A 17,823-nucleotide genomic window follows, 5' to 3' on the forward strand; every position below is an offset into this window, starting at 1 on the left:
TCAATCAGCGGTGTGAGTTGGAGGCAGAACTATGTCTTTGTTTGACCAACAGTAGGCAAGGGGGTGTTTTTAGAAAGCTGTTTTCAAAACAAAGTTTATTTTTTCAATTTCAGTCAGTGGGGCTAGTGTTGCAAAAATTACATAACACATGTCACACTATATGTGTAGTTTTTAATAATATAGACGTTATTAATAAGCAAGCATGAAATGTCACATATACAAACTTGTAATAAAACATTATTTGTATTAAAAATAAATTTTACTCTATTTTTTTGTTTTATATATTTTCATGATATGTATTCTACACACACACTCCAGCATTGCAATCTTGATCAGACTGTTCATTATGCGAAATAGAGCGATATGTATCGCTATTTAGTTTTATTTATTTTTATACCGTGTATTCTCCGTGTAAATTCGTGCACCGAGACGTGACGCCCGTACCGTTTCGGTTCAATACGAATAACTTAGATGTACCGTCCCACCCCTAATATTTATCTTCATTAATGTCCTCTTCCTCACCCGAGTCTTCCTCGCTCCTGTCTCCCCCAAGGACAAGGAGAATATCCTCATTCGCCTGGCGGTCATCGCCGACGCCCTGACTAACATTAGCAGCTGCTGCATCTCCCCCGCTAGCAGCGCCAGCGGTGTCAGACTTAGTGCTGCTGGTGTCTGCAATTCCTGTGTTCTCCCAAAAAACTAGTGATTTAACAAAAAATGTGTCGATCCCTGGAACATTTTTTATTGTAGCTAAACGTCTAGCATCCTTCTCTTTCTTTAATCTTCTTTTTGCGAAACCACTCAATTGCCGTCTGTCCATTTTGGATTTTGATTCATTTTCTGTAGTAACCGTTAAAAAAATGACACATTTGCGCGTAATTGTTGTGGACCAACTCAACTGTGACAGATTGGGGAGGGGGGGAGTGATAGTGGTCATGTAATCTTCATTTATTTATAATTTATTATTATTATTATTGTTAAATTAGTGTTCATAAACAAGTTATGTATGGTCTTTCAAGAATTTCAATTTAATAATACAACAATTTACGAAAAATATTTTTAAAGCTTGTGTCATGTGGTGCCCCCTAGTGGTTGTGAATGGTTGGTGCCCCTGGGCACTGGCCCAAGTGCCCTTATGGATAATCTGGCTCTATATATATATATATATATATATATATATATATATATATATATATATATATATATATATGGACCATAGTGGAAGAACACTTAATATCCCAGAATGCTCTAATTTGCTGTATATGTCAATAATGATTTAAAAAAGTAAAATTAATACAATGTGGTGGACATTTATTGTGCTGTTGGGCAAAATTAAAAACAGTATTATGCTTTATACATTTAGAAAAATGTATAAATAGTTGGACAAAAATATTTCAGAGAATAAGTGTACAGAATTAATCAAAATTACATTTTGTAATTATTTCTGATTTATTGCTAATCTTGTTTTGGACTAATTAAGTTCCTCTATTTTGTGACTGTATTGAGTTTATTTGAAAATTCTATAAATTCCTCTTCCTAACCATTATTACCTGTATTAACCATTAATACAAAATATGATTCTGGAGTTTAAATAAAATATGTAACATTATATTATAACATAACATAACATAATATATATATATATATATATATATATATATATATATATATATATATATATATATAATTAAAATAATCTTTCAGGGTGTAATAAACACACACACACATGGAAGGACGCCAATTTTTTTATGCATTTTGTTTTTTAAAAACCACAATTACAAGCCATAACAAATTATAAGCATATATATTTGTGGTTAGAAAATAAGTAAATCCTCTTCCTGTCATTCCACTTCAACATCCTGTTGGGCGTGACCAATTCAAATTTCAACTCATGAATTGAAAAAGATGCAATTCTACATTTTGCCCAACCACAGAAGGTAATTAATACAATACAAAACCCCATGAGAAATGACTCCTGCAACTTTTCATTTCATTACAGAGATCATTTCTAATTTGCTTAAACACCAATAGGATGGACTGATGTATCCTACAGAATAACACGATTCCCCTTGAGCATTTGTGAGATTAATGTTAGAATGACGAATATGATGAAGGGCTGCGATGAATTTTTCATAATGACCCATATGAGAGAAAGTGAAAGAGAGGGAGGGAGAAACCGAGATGCTGAAATGGGATCCGCGGCTACTGTGATGCTGCTGGTGCTGCGGGGAGTCTGACAGAGGGAGTGTCTGTTCCATGCGTCGATTATTATTGCTCTGCGTTCGCTCTGTATCCAAAAGGGAAGCGCCCGAGAAGACTCGGAAGAAACCGAAGCCCCGGCCGAAAAGTAAGTGATTCGTTTTCAAACCTCTCTGCCTTGATGCTATGAGTACAGTATGTGCATGTTACTATAGAGTGGTGAGGATCGTCTTCAGTGTTTTGAAATGAGATGAGCTAGCCTTGTGAAACATGTGGGTCACCGTTTAGATATCAGGGCTCGCTATTTATTTACAAATGTGCTAATCAGGGACTAAAAGTGGTTCAAGAAACGAAAACCAAAAATGAACAAAATCTTTAGCAGAACGAAACCGAAAACCGGAACAAAGTGATTTTCAATTGTACCGGAGTGAAAACGTACAACCGGTTAATTTTGTTTCAATATATTTTTCAGGAAACTAAAGGCCAAAGGGTTAATCAGTACATTTTTGGAACTGCACCACTTCATGTGTCCCGAACAAATGAAACATGTGCTTTGATACTGAAGGAAACTGCCGCATCACACATTTATTTGCCATTGTGGATGTCACATTCTCTGAATGAAGACCTTTTTTAACAACTATGTATAATTACTACATATACATGCACGGCTAATTCAAAAACAAGGAAAACATTATTAGATGTACAGTATAGGGCTGGGTGATATGTAACAATTATTTTATTTATTATTACCTTAAAATATATCGCAATATCCGATTACATCGTCAACCCTCCTGCCGAGGGTCTGTGAATTTTTTTTAGCTTTATTGATTTACTTTAAAAATCGAATTCACGAAAAACATAAAATACATTTTTAAATTCAAGTTGTGCTTTAAACTAAATGAGAAAATTGATAAAATAACAAAGATATAAAAAACATATATTGTCTCCAACTGCTCCATTTGCCATGATGCAAGTATCAGTCAACCACAACAGGTGGAAAATTACTAATAGCATACAGATTAAGAATTAAAGACAATCATAAATGTAAAGATAATAATAATCATAATAATAAAGCTTAATAAATTCCCCTGCTTTCCCAATATAATGCTACCAAATGTGGTCTTATCAAATTTGTGTTTGGATTGCGTTTTGGTAATACAGTTAATGCTGACTAAAGAAAATAAAATAGAACTCAATTTTAGGTTCAAGGTGAACATGTCTTGTATTATTTTATGATTCAATCACTTTCGTCTTTGTTTTATTATTTAAATGAAGGTAATTAATGAGAAAGAGATGTTGTAAAATAATAAGCTTATATCATGTCCTGTGTTTTTTTATATATATATATTTAAACAAGCAAAGCGTGAAAACAAAAAAGAATAGAATGAAAGCATTTAAACTCACACAAAGCGAAGAAAAATAAATCACTAATGAAGTAGACTGACACAGTTCAGGACGAGTATAAACACTCGCCATATAATAGATATGTTTACATTGTATCTCGTCCTGTTTTTGTCGTGCTCAGTCAACTACTCATCTATACACACCAGTTTAAATGATGGAATGTCCCTAACCTCAGCAAGCATAGTCTTTCTCGGATGCCATGTTTGTTGTTTACAGAAGCGTTGCGGGGATCACATTGCTACGGGATGCTGCTTTCTGACAAGCTACACCTATACAAGAGTAAAGTGTTCACCGCTTATATAGTACATTTAAACGGGAACCCAGCTTTCTCACAGTAAGCCACATTCTCACAATAACCCACTTTTCTGGTGTCCATCTGAACGTACTGACAGAACCGTTTGCTCAACAAATGTGTTCAACTTGTGTCCACACTCAACAGCGCCACCCAGTGTATTCTATTATAACTGCCAGTTTTAGTTTGTGTGTTCAGGATTTAACATGCATCTCACTGTATATATGGCCAGCAAAGCAAAACTCTGCGAAATTCAAATAGTATTTTTACTATTCGAATAATTATTGCAGAACTAATATTCGAATATTCGACTACTTGTGCACATCCCTAATTCACAATGCATGTTAACTGTGTGGACATAAAGCAAAGTAAACTCACAGCACCTCCCGAGATGTTCAGAGATAATTTGTAGCATTCTCTTAGACAACACTATTCTTGTAAACAGTTTTCAGATGAATGAAACTCTTTAAAAACTCTTTACATGCGCTTGTGGAGCATACCGACATATGCTTGCTCCACATGACAGGCTCGTGCTGCATGCCTCTGAACAAACAGCGAATCAGACACAAGCATTGATGGATTTTCTTTGGCTGGTCTTAAAAATATTATAAAGTGTGTTTCTTCAAGCACATGTCTTTGTGACTAACAACATTTCTTGTCATGTGTCACTCCGAGACTTCTTACATGTCGCCCTGCCTGTTGCAAAATTACCCACGCTTGAAATACATTTGGACAAGGGGCTTGCGAACTTTATTCAGCCTGGTCAATGTTTAATATATTTGGCAAATTTCCAGATCCATGGTTTTGCCATTTCCCGATATTGTCGATCATCTTCTGGTCGCAATCGGGATCTTTGTAAAACATCGTCGCTATCTGATTACATCGTCCTATTGCCAGCTCTTACAGTAAAAAACATTTTTCTCAGTTGTTTCCAAATCTGCACTTAAGTATTGTTGTATTAATGCAGATCTGTAAATACAATTATATTGAACTATTAAATAACTGCTTGTTATGATTTCTATGCCAGTTAATCCACCACACAGGAAAACAATTCATTGCTTATTTTCACTTATTTTGAAGAGGCAAGTGGCTTATTTTGGGCTTGTATTCCTGACCATGTTGCTCGTTTCTCTTGCGAGATCTGGCAACACTGCAATAGGTATTTCACCCACCCCTTAGTGTAGAGTACTGTCATTTTAAATGAACGTTATTGGGGACCTAGGTAGCTCAGTGAGTATTGAAGCTGACTACCACCCCTGGAGTTGCGAGTTCAAATCCAGGGCATGCTGAGTGACTCCAGCCAGGTCTCCTAAGCAACCAAAATGGACCGGTTGCAAGGGATGGTAGAGTCACATGGTTATTAAAGTTATTAACCATTCTTTTAATTTGTTCTAACCAGCAATCTTTTGGAAAGGAGGCTGTAGAACCTCTGAACCAGAATGAAGAAATACATGCTCAGAATGAACCGAAATGAAAAACATTTCGTTTTAGTCCCTGGTACTAATAAATACAAAGTACTTTTTATTTTGTGGAGCTGTTTGTATATAGTTTTTACAGTACTGATTATTCCTATTGATTATAATTTATATTTCATAAAAAACATGCAATTTTATGCAATTAATTCAGCTTAACCCACTGAACATACACCGACTTAAAAGTTTGTTTGGGGAATAATTTCAGTTATAGGTTTGTTTTTTTATTCGTTTTTGTAAACTTTTTTTTTTGTGAAATGTAACGGGCTATTAAAGTTTGAATGTGTCTCATTGACTTTGACATTGTTTGATGTTCAGAATCGAACTTCACCAGTGTAGTATAACATTTCAGTTCAGAATGCATACTACCATCATAATCTGACTTTTTCTGCCATATCTTTATACAGCAAAATAGTAAAAGAGTAGTATGCCATTCCAAACTCATGCCATTTCAGCATCACAACAGTTATAAAAAAAAAATAACAATTGTTTTCTAAAAGGTTTCCCAAACACTCGCCGTATCTGTCACTGGTCAGAAAAACAGATAATCCTGCCTCAAACTCATGCCACTGGTTGAGCCAATGTTGTTATGTTATAGCCAGTTAGGCTACTCAAACAGACACTGTAAAATAAAGTATGACCAAAATGTGATTTTTTTTTTTGCTTAGTTTATTTAAAAGTTTTTCTTCCAATAAATCTTACAATTCAGCGTATCCATACAAATATTTCAGAATGTAATGTCAGATTTTGATTCAACAGCATACGTACACTGTAACAAAAGTATCTAGCATCTAAATGAGCTGGTTTTATTCAGGTCAAAACATTATTTAATATCTCTAAATTCATTTACACCAACAAAAGTCATTTATAAGAGTCAGATAAGTTCCTTAGAGTCTACATGGAACGCCATTTGCAACCCATTTTACCTATTTATTCTAAATATACTTCCAAGTTAAACAGGATATTGAATTAGAGAAAATATAGGAATGGACTTTATTTTATTCAGACTGTGAATTCGGTGACAGTAGGACAAAAGTTCTTCAGCTGAAACTGGACTGTTTACAGAAACTGGAAGTGTTGTAAAGGGATGTGTGAGCTGCAGTTTCCGGATTAAATGTCCAATGAGTGGCTCCATAAGCTAGTTGTTTTTAGTTGTAAATTATGTCATAAAGTCAACAGGGATGCATATTGTACTAACCATACACCCAAACCCCAACCCTAAACCTAACTATCAGTGGATTAAAAATGTAATGTAGTGTCTATATCGGGCGCGTTCGTTGATGCGACACGATGCAATGGCTTGAGGTTGTCAGCACTGGATGCATCGACACGAGCGCTCTAAACAGTTTATTTGTGTTGTTAGCAATAGTAGCACCAGCGTGTGTGGCGCAATATAGAACAGGACACCTGTTTACTGTCGGCACGAAGCAGTGAAGACAGTATCATTGATAATAATGGGTTCTATTGCTTTAGACGTGGGCAACACTCACGTCCGATGTAGAAAGAGTGTTAGAAGGAAAATTCAACCTCTGAAATTGTAATCAGCAATAAAAGAGATCTATTTGAGTAACACTGATGTGTCTAATTTTGTTAGGTTCAACATGGAACCATGGAACCACTGTGGTGGTAGGTGAGGAGAGTTCCCTGTTCAGAATGGAAAGCGCTTTAAGTGTAGTGTCAGAAAAGCTGTATATAAATATAACATTCATACATTCATTCACTGGCCATGATTGAATCATGTTCAGCCAAAGAGACATTTCTTTTGAGTGAATTGATGCAAATATGTCTGATGGGAGATCCCGCTTGTCAGTAACTCAGCAGAATGGGGTTGATGTCAGGGTACCGGAACATTCAGTAGCAACATTTAAAGTTCATGTATTTTCATGTTGTTTTATTCATAGCAAATTGATTGGTTCTTTTCTATATGACAGATGGTTGGAGAGGAGGAGATATTTATAATGTCAGCTGAAAAGGAAAGTTGTTTCAGTGGTGGCGTAAGTTATTACATTTTGATAAATGATTACAAAGACAACCTTATAAATCATTCACATTAAGACCAGGAACATGTAAATAAGAAAGTAAATAGGGCCAGTTTTTATTTTATGTTGACTTTAAGGTAGGGTTTAGGGCTGGGATAAACGATTATTTTTTAAACGATTAATCTAGCGATTATTTTTTCGATGCATCGATTACTCTAACGATTAATTTTTCAGTCCGATTCCATTTCGATTCGATTATCTCCCCATTAATTGACTAATAGCAATTTATACATGTTGATTTACATATTTGAATGAAAAAACTTGAATTCCTTAACATTGCAATATATGTTTATTGCTCTTAAAATTCCAAAATAAAAGACTATACAAGTGCAAAGTAATGCATTCTTAGTCAGAGGTAGCATTCAATAAAACCTTGAAGCCTTGAAAACACAGGCCTAGCTTACTGAAAAAAAAAGTGCATCTTGTAATTCTTCTTTCACATAAAAATAACAACAACATAGTAATACACTCTGCCACTCACCTTTTTCTTAAACTCAAAATTCAAAAATAAAATTCAAGTAAAAGTGTACAAGAGCAAAATAATGCATTCTGATGTCTAGCATTCAATAAAAAAATAAAAAGGTCACCCAGCCACCCTTTCTTAGAGCTATTGAAAGAATACAGTAACTATTGTAAACTTGGGGGCTTTAAGCTAATACAGAAAGTGCTTTTCCAACAAAAAATAAATAATTAAAATAAACATACAGAATTCAACATTTATGTTGAACATAGGCCTAGCTTACTTAAAAAAAGCATCTTCATTCACATGCAAATAACAAACACTCTGACACTTTCCTTTCACCTTAAGAATACTGTATGTGTGTGTGCGTGTGTGTGCGCGCGTGCGAGCGTGCGTGCCGGGTGGCGCCTCTTCAGGTGCTGGTGCATTGCCGTGGTGCTAGAATGGAAGGCCATCTCCATTTTGCAAAGATGACATATCACGGAATTGTTTCCTTTTAAATTAAAGAATTCCCATACTTAAGAGGAACGAGTGCGTGCCGCCTTGCACGTCTGAGGAGCCATTCGTGTTGCTACTACTCTCCGGCGCCGCCATCTTTGTTTTGGGTCTGACGAATCGACGCGCATATTTTGCGTCGACGTATGGTTGCAACCGTATGAGATTTTCACAGTATGATAACCGTGAAATGATAACTATTACACAATTATTATTATTATTAGATATCGATAGTCCTACATAGGCTATCACTTGGGCGGCCGCCGAAATATCTTCAACTGAGAACCATGACATTGTTCTTTCCCTGCTGTCCGCGATCCAGTACGAATAGACCTGCGACCCACCAGTTGAGAAACACGGCTTTAACTTACACACACACTCACTTATGTCAGACCCTTCACCTTGCTTCTCTCTGACATTTTCTCCACTGCGCGCGTGTGTGTGTGTGTGGCGTAAGTTGATGCGTCTGACAGGCAGACAATGAGGAAAAGAGATGCGGACGTGCAGGTGAGATTCTCCGTCCAGTTGCATATTTTTTTCAATACCGTAGATAAGCATCAATTTTCAAACCATGGAATACCGTGAAACCGGTATACCGCTGCAACCCTACTTTAAGGTAAAGTTTTTTTTTACTGTGCACCTGTGAGAGTCAGGTGAGCTACTGTAATTAGAGAGCATGTGTAAGTAGGTCTCTTAGAAAAAAAAATGATTATGTTTTGGGTGCTATTTTAAGAAATTAAGCAGTACTACCTCTTGCCCTTGGGTAAAGATGTCACATCTTCATCCTTGATGACAAGACTTTGAGAATGGATTATGTTAGTGTACCTGAAAGGTCACTGCCTTTTCAGGCCTTCAGTCAACCATCTCATTTAAATGCAATTGATAATGCAAATTAAAGGTTACCCTACTTTGACTCGCAGCAATCTTTCAGGGCATTTTCAAAAGGGGGAAGATTTGCTCTACACGTTTTCCCCCAAGGTCCAGACAACCCAATTTCTCAAGAGTGTTTCAGTCTCTTTTAAACTGCAAATGCATAATGTCTACCAGCTCCAGATATTAACTGTCTGCTCCTCATCACTGACAGCCTGCCAGGTTTTGAGAGTCGAGCTTCAGTGAATTCTCCTGCACTGGTGTCTTTAAGGCACCATGGGGGAATAGCCGGTCTGCTGATTAAGTATCCACAGCCTTGGACTCATTCATATTGTAGGAAGGTATTTCCATAGCAATTAGCTATGAGACCTTTTGGCTCTTGCTTTTGGGAAATACATTCCCAGCTTCCAAATGTAATCCTCCTCACCGAATCCTCATTCGGACCATTCTCATGCACATTATTATCCCAGTGCATTTATATTTAAATGACACGTTGAAGGCCTTTGTCATTGAATCGGATCCACTCGGTTTGATCAAAGGCTTTTTACAGGAGTCGTAGCTTCATTTATTAAATCAATAGAAAAGCTACTTTTTAGCTTGGATGACTTCGGTTCCATTGTGTTTTAGACACCCTGTCTAAGTTAGATTTTTTGGAAAGTATGTTGCATGGAGTTTCAAATTTAACATTGTCATAGAAAGACAAACGCCTTTTATGTAATCCTCCAGGAAATGGTGATGGTGGAATAGCATTATGTTCAGTATCATGCACTTCTGTGCTGAATTCAGGGTTGTTATGGAAATTATCTGCTCTGCTACAGTTGACATTGACCACACAATGAGCACAAAGGATTAAAGAATCACAAAATGATGTAAGAAGAGGTCAAGTGTAGTACTCTTTGATTTAGCTTTGTTATATTGTATGATTCTTTGATTCTAGGGGTAGGCGGTATTAACAAGGTTATATATCACAGTAAGAGTATTTTACATCATGGTAACAGTATATACCATAATATGGTTAATTTAGCTGGGAATTCAATTAAATGTTTTATATATTTATGAACCATATGGATATGGCTATTTTTGGATTATACAGAGAATAAAAAACATTACAAATGCAAGGTACTGAATTATTCTAAGATTATCTAAGAAAAAGTCTAGCATCAGTACAAAAACAGCTTCGCATTATGTAACACTTTAGTGAAAAAGACTTGAAACAGTCAAACAGTGTTATGAGCCACATTCAAAGCACATTTGTATTAAAATATCTGATATATGGATGCTTATGACTGCTCATTTTGTTGGGTGTAATTTAATTTGTAGGTTGTTAATCTGCAACAGTAAACAAATAAATAGGTATGGATGCTTAGCGCAGCATTTCAACATAGTAACAAATGGATATTCAACAAATTGATGGGCTAAATAACTCTAACATCATATTGCACAAAACTATCAAAGTACAAAAGTAAGAAATAAGAAAGGCTCCGATACGGAGCGGTGCGAAACCACTTGTGCACCCTGAACGCAGAATGTCGCACTTCATGGGCGATCCTCGCTGTGCATTCAAAAGCACAGAACTGCAAGGTAGTATTGGGGGTATACTGTATATCTAGTTCATGACATCAAGTAGTTTAAACCTTATTTTACTGCAACTATTTATTCAAGCAGTGTCAGACAGAATCAGCAAAAGACTTTAATCTCTCCAAAGCACCTCACAAATACAGGAGTATTATTCACAGCAAAGGATTTAAAGTTTGACTGTGATCATCTTGAAATCTATTGTTGATTTGGCTCTTTGATTGCTGTAAAAGCTGCACTTAAAAGGACTAAACTTAATGCATTAGAGAGACTAATCTTCTTGCAGAGGTTTTTAGCATGCTGTGTGTTATTCACTGTTAAGCACAGTAAGTTATCATCGGGCAAAAAATTTTCTCCCAAGAAGTTGCGTCATTTAATTCAGTTGAGAAATGCTTCTCCCATTAAAATCACTACCACTAAAAATATTATTGTTTTGAGTCGAACCCACTAATCAACTGGTCAGTTGTTGAATGACTACTCGGTCAGTCTATCAACCTGGTACATCCCTACTTAGTAGGTATCTCTTTTTTTAATGAGATCAGGCTCGAAAGTAAATGTACATTTAAATGGAGATTGGCAATTAATGGTGGAGAGAATCCCCTGCAGAACTTTAACAATGCTCTGTAGATAAACCCTGATTAAGAACCACACTTTTGTGGACATTAGATTTGGCGCTGTTTGAATTCTGGGAGGCTAATTATATAAAAGTCGATAAACGCTTACCTGCTGGGGCCATATGGATCTTGCCAGAAGAAACGATGACAACAGAACCTTAAACGGATAATTGTTCAAAGTCTATTGGATCATACTCATAGCTAATCGCTCAGGTTTAGGATAAAATTATGCACATTTAAGCCTAAGTTATGTATTAGGGGAAAGGAGACTAACTAATTAAAAGTTTGAGAAGGATGCATGCTGATTGTAAATTACTTCAGTTGGCGCTCATAGGCCTAATGTTGATCTCGAGCTGTTCAAGCAGTTAATTAACCAAAAGAAGAAGACGTGGCGGAGCAAATCGTTACAGATTGCAATTAATACGATTTGCAAGGCATGCCAAGAGTGAGCAATCCAGCTTCGTTAACAAGAGAAAGTCAGCTTGGGTCAAAGGACTAAGAATGCTGTAATTTCTGTTTGTTTGTTAATACATCATTAAAAGCGAAAGAAGTCTTCCGCTCAAAACCGGGTCTCCACATCTTAAGATCAGCTCATTGTTTCTATGGCAACATACCACTGCATACTGAGTTGAGTGTGTAAAAAAACATGACTTGAGAAATGTGTCTTTTATTGAGCTTTCTTTTAAGTTTCTGTCTTCTCTCGGATGAAACGTTTGACAGCTTGGCCTGTAAGTGATAGATAGAAATGAAGATAGTAAAAACTCCAGGTGAAAAACTGTGATTGGAATACAAAGGCAGAAAGAAAGTAAACGGTGTGGACTCAGAGGAAAAAGTCTTTTCATCTTACCTCGCTTTTGACAGTCAATTTACATTTGAGAATATCTCCCCAACTTGCGGTATTTTCCTGGCTCTTTGCTATTGTTACGTGAAATATTATTTAAATCTGAACTGATAATCTACACTACAAACGGTCTTCAAAGTACAATATTTTCTTCAGGTGACAGTGTCTCAGAACATCTAATTGGAAATGGATCCATATCTCCTGGTTTAAGAGAGATTCTATTGCAGATTAGCATATCAGTCTTTGGACTAAGAAGACAGTACATTGAAAGAAAATGAGAAGGTGTATTTATCTACTGACAGAGATAGCGTTATTTAAGAACTTCTTCAACAAACAATAGAAGAAGATGGAATATTCCCATTTAGGCCGCTTGATAAATGTGTCACTCTGGTTTGAAACCTAGTGAATGGACTACGTAGGTGCCATTTTAAGGCCACAGTCACACTAATCCATCATCATTTTTGTTTTCGATAGCACAGTTCTAGTGTGGATGAATGTAAACATAGTGATATCAATGCGTTTTCAAAAGAAAATGTGTTAGTGTAGACGTGGTCTAAAGCTTGTAATTATAATCAAAACAAGCTTATATCATGTCCTGTGTTTATTGAATTTATTTTCATATTTAACAAGCAATGCATGAAAACAAAAAAAGAATGAAAGCATTTAAGCTCACGTAAAGTGAAGAAAAAGAAATCGCTAATGAAGTAGACTCACGTATAAACACTCGCCATATAATAGATATGTTTATATTGTTTCTCATGTCATGTTTTTGTAAATCGGAAAATGGTTTGAGTTCCAGGACTGAGAATGAATATTATATGTAATTAATTAAGTGCTCAAGTGCACGAATAAAGCTTGCCACAGTACACCGGCAAAAGTTATGATTATGAATGTGTCGGAAAAACAGAAAGAAGACTGTCTGAACATTTGAATAATTTATTAATAAACTAGGGTTTTCTCAGTCAGTGTCGGCTGCAAAGATGAAGTTGACTCGTCACCTCTGCAGTATAGTGGATGCACCTATAGAGAGAAATGAACGTTAAGTTAAACATGTCATGCAGTAAGCGCGGTATTAATTTAGCTTCCACACTCCACACGAACACTTGGATATGCACCTTATAATAGCACACTTTTATCTAGGTTAACATTAGAGTGAGTGGCCATGTAAAGTGTAACGTTAGGCTACTACTTACATGTTTCATATGATAAGCCATGTATGAGGTCGATGAATGATTGGATTTATTGCCCGACATAATTACCACATGGACCAGCTGTGTTAACTATCTGTCCCTCACGGACTGCGTGACTTCGCCACTTCCTGTAGAGTTTTTTTTTCTGCGACCAACCAACTAATTAAAATTTGCTCGACCAAGCCTCTTCTCATCAACTAACATTTGGTCGACTATTAGAGGGCAGCCCTACAATGAACAATAGCATTTTGATAAAATAATTATGATTAATAAATGCTGTGAAACAAATACTGTATACACAATTGTAAAGGGATTACGTGTCGGACAGCTGTCCGTAAATCTCTCTTTCTGTCACACTGCCATCTTCGGTCGGCCTTTATCCCTCTCGAGGCTAATTAGCCTTATTAGGGGCCGGATGTGTGGAATCACTACCCGGCCCCGCCATCCACCCCTGCCACAACAATATACTGTATGCCTGAATAATAACCATGTTAGCATATATACTGTATATATACTATATACATATATATGTAAATGTAAAATACAGAGCAGAATATATTTTTTGCCATATGGGTTGAAAGAAAATGATTAAGCCTGTCTATCTTCTAAAACAGATAGCGATTCCTAGAACCTAAATGAGAGTATGAAAAAGCGAAAGAGCAAGAGAGAGCAGCTCATTTACACCATGATTGGACTTGATGAAGTGTTCGCCTCTCTCTGGAGTCCCAGTGTAGTTAACACACTCTTCTTCTCAATCACTGTAGGCCCAGAGCACTCAACCTGTAATAACCCAGTTTAATTGTTATCATAGCACTGTCTGATAGCTTACAATGAGTGCAGAGCAACTAAACACCTCTATTCGGTGATCATCTTTCCAGCGAATGCGATCAGGGATGTGCCCTCCACCTGAACTGCCGTAAAATGCTGTTGGAATGGTTTTGAGAGGGTTGCCTGGGAGCTTTTTCGTAAGTAGGCTTCTAAGTTCTATGTGATAGCAACTGATGGGGAGTAATTAACTAAAACTAAAAGTAACAATACTTAACTTGAAGGGATTGTTCACCCAATAAATAATATGTAGTGTACAACAGTGTAGCTTTCCCAGTAGTGAGCTGCTTTTTTCAACAAGTAGCCTTTTAGCATGACAAACCGCTATGATGCTGTTTTTTAATGACACTTTGTATTGCACACACAGCCTTTAATAAAGTACAGCGACAAAGCAACTGGAAATAATACAGTTTCAATGAGAGTTGATATAGTTGGATACAGAAGTTGAGTAGGAATGTAGCATAGACACTTGGTGACTTCCAGCGACTTAATCAATGTGTGAATGCCCCTTCAAATGTGAGAGAATTGCTTATTTCAGACAGTTCATGTACAATATGTTCAATAAAAGGAGTTGCTGTTTCAAGGCCCCTGCACTGCATTTTGTCTTATTTTATACAAAGTAGCAATAATTCTGATACTGATTATCATTCCTAAAGGTTTTTAATAAGTGATTTTTGTTTTTATAATTTACACACATTACTTATTTACCATGAATGCTAATGTTTTATAAGATTCAAAGTGATAAAAATTAACTATATAAGCAAGTAGTTACTTATGATTGGATCTATTTCTCCATCCGCTCAACATGCACAAGCAGTTGCAGACAGCGCTTAGTTGTTATTCATATATTTAAATTCAAATATGTTAAAACATTGATAATATACTGTTATAATAATGATAAACAAACTGTTATAATAAATGAGTATGTGTACACAAACCTGAGAGCTTGGACAACGCATTGCCAATGGACAGTCCGTTTAACATGCCTTACATGCATTCTTGCATTACAGTGGTGGTAACAAACCTCAGTACACAAGGGGGCGATAGAGTTATCTTCAAAGTCTGTGCCATTAAACTGGATGTGTTTTTATTCAGGTATGTTGCAATTCATATATTAACTTTAACTTACATGCTCAGCAATACTGTCTTCAAACTGTTGACCACCATGACAGTAGTTGACTTGAAAGAGACCTGCTTTTACAATAGGGCTGCAACTAACGATTCTTTTGATAATCGATTAATCAAAGGATTATTAGAACGATTATTCAACTATTCTGCAATTATTGCAATGATTAATCATCAGCCCTTAACTGACTATTCAGTGTGTACCTTGACTTAAAAAGTTGTTTTAAACGTGCTTACTAACGAGAAAAAAATACTTTTTAATTAAGTTAAATTCAGTAAAGAATTTCACTGCAAAAATTCTATTGTTATTGTCTATGTCTTTTTTTCCATTTTTCTATAAATCCTTAAAGCAAGATACATTTACTTGAGAAGCAACATATAAGATATTTAGACTTGCTTTAAGAGAAAAATATAAGTGTATTTTTTCACTTTGTTATACTTCTGCAAGTGCAGTAAAGACAAAATATACTTATATTCAAGATCTATTATCTAAAAGCAAGATAAATATATTATAAATCATATTATATTTTTAAAGGATTTTTAGATATTTTAAAATATGTATATTTTTAATATTATATTCAACTATTTTTTCTTCGGCTGTATGGCTAATAAAGAAAATGTAAGTTGTTTTAATGAGTTTTAGATATTTATATTGGAAAACAAGCCAAAACAAAAACAAATCAAAAATATATTTTGTTGGCTTGTATAATGTGGCAAAGACTACCCTCTCTAACTTTTCTGTTAACTTCAATCCATCTTTTAACTCATCTAAAACAAACTTTCTCTTATTAATAAAGCTGCAAATTGCCATTTTCTTCAAATGCACAGTGACATATATTATGATTCAATAAGTCGAGAGCCATCACGTTATAATCTAGCTGCATTAAGCATGCGTGGACAAGAGTCGAGCGTCCCGCGCCAGAGAGTGTATCAGCCGGGTGCCGTTTCAATCTCTCCCCCTTAGATCGGGACATTTGCAAAACTCATAGAAGAGGCGCTTACAACACAGAGAATTGACAGTTTTGGAATTTGTAGTTATTTACATGATCTGCTTCCACATTATTTTAACTTAAATAAACCTTTATACCATGGGTCTGTTGAATGCTTGATTCTGATTGGTTCACAGACGTTCTAAGGTGTGCAATTAATTTTCATTTAATGCATGGCTATATAGTAGATCCAGGTCTTGGCCGCATAACGGTTCCATAAAATTTCGCCAAAATATTTAATTATTTCAAAAAGCCCTACAGGTTACCACAACAAAATTACCAATTAAAACAAAGACAGTGGTTAAAATAAATCGGTTAACAATGTCAAACAATATCTATACTACATTTATTTCAATTTCGGTTAAAAATAGTCCTAGCGCTCCCTCATCTCCCCCGCACTTACACACCCTCATACACACACACACATACAGTACGCACACACACACACACACACACACACACACACAAACACATTGAGACTCAAGTCGCAACCAACAATTAGAGCCGCACCCCCGCGACTTGGTCAATACAACAATTTATTTTATCCTAAATATCTTTTATTGTTTCAATGTATTTCGCTCTAATAGGCCTCACATAGCTAGCACACACACAGTAAGAGAGAGAGAAAAGCAGTGCATCCTTCATTGCTAGTTCTAAAATGAAGTTTTCAAATTAGCAATGAATGCATGAGCTGTATCAGAGCAAAAGCTGAATCTGTCGCAGAAGAAAGTAGTCTCACTCGTAACAGCATTTTAGGGCCGAAAACCAGAAAATTACTTGAGGTAAAGCCCTGAACATTGTCTTAAGTGTGGTAACTGTGGTATAAACCTAATAATTTACACTTATACCAAGGTTACCGTGGCTCCGCTGTGCATCGTAACCGCATTAACAATTAGAGTGCATCTGGATTGTGAGCTGTGTAATTCTTCCTCTCCTCAGACGTGAACTGCACTGCTGCTCTCGTGCGTCATCATTAGAGTTCAATGTGATCTAATATTATGTTAAATGACATCAAACGACTATTCGACAACGTCAATTTTGTCAACAGTTTTTTATTTTCGACATTGTCGATAACGTCGACTAATCTTTTCAGCACTAGTTTACAAACTTGTGTAAAATATATTTCCGCCTTAAAGTGAGTTGCTCCTTTCTTTGCTGACATAGTATTAACTTAAATAATGTAGCTGCAACACAAATGTTGTTCACTGGTTGTGACAGCAGTCTGGGAAAGTGGTGTATTCCTCTGTAGATTCAATAATTGATGTTGTAGGAGAAGCAGGGGAATTGATTCTCCAGGAAGAACAGGGACTAAGGGAGAAAGAGAGAGGTGAAGATCATGGTTTCTTGGTTACTGATAGATGCTAAGCTCTGGTACAACAGCCCACTTCAAACTCATTGTGTACACAGCTGAAGAGAGCAGAACAGTTGTGTGA

The 17,823-nt window shown here is 36.0% G+C and overlaps 1 protein-coding gene across 1 annotated transcript in view; it reads left to right on the top strand.

Annotated features, from left to right (window-relative positions):
- Nucleotides 1-2,194: 2,194 nt before the first annotated feature.
- Nucleotides 2,195-17,823, top strand: part of LOC127625728 (kelch domain-containing protein 8A-like) — a 29,583-nt gene continuing 13,954 nt past the window's right edge. The window contains 1 exon segment of the mRNA XM_052101092.1: nucleotides 2,195-2,347. The gene's annotated coding sequence lies outside the window, so the exon portion shown is untranslated.

This window comes from Xyrauchen texanus, chromosome 32 (genome assembly GCF_025860055.1).
Source record: "Xyrauchen texanus isolate HMW12.3.18 chromosome 32, RBS_HiC_50CHRs, whole genome shotgun sequence".
NCBI classification, from domain to species: domain Eukaryota; kingdom Metazoa; phylum Chordata; class Actinopteri; order Cypriniformes; family Catostomidae; genus Xyrauchen; species Xyrauchen texanus.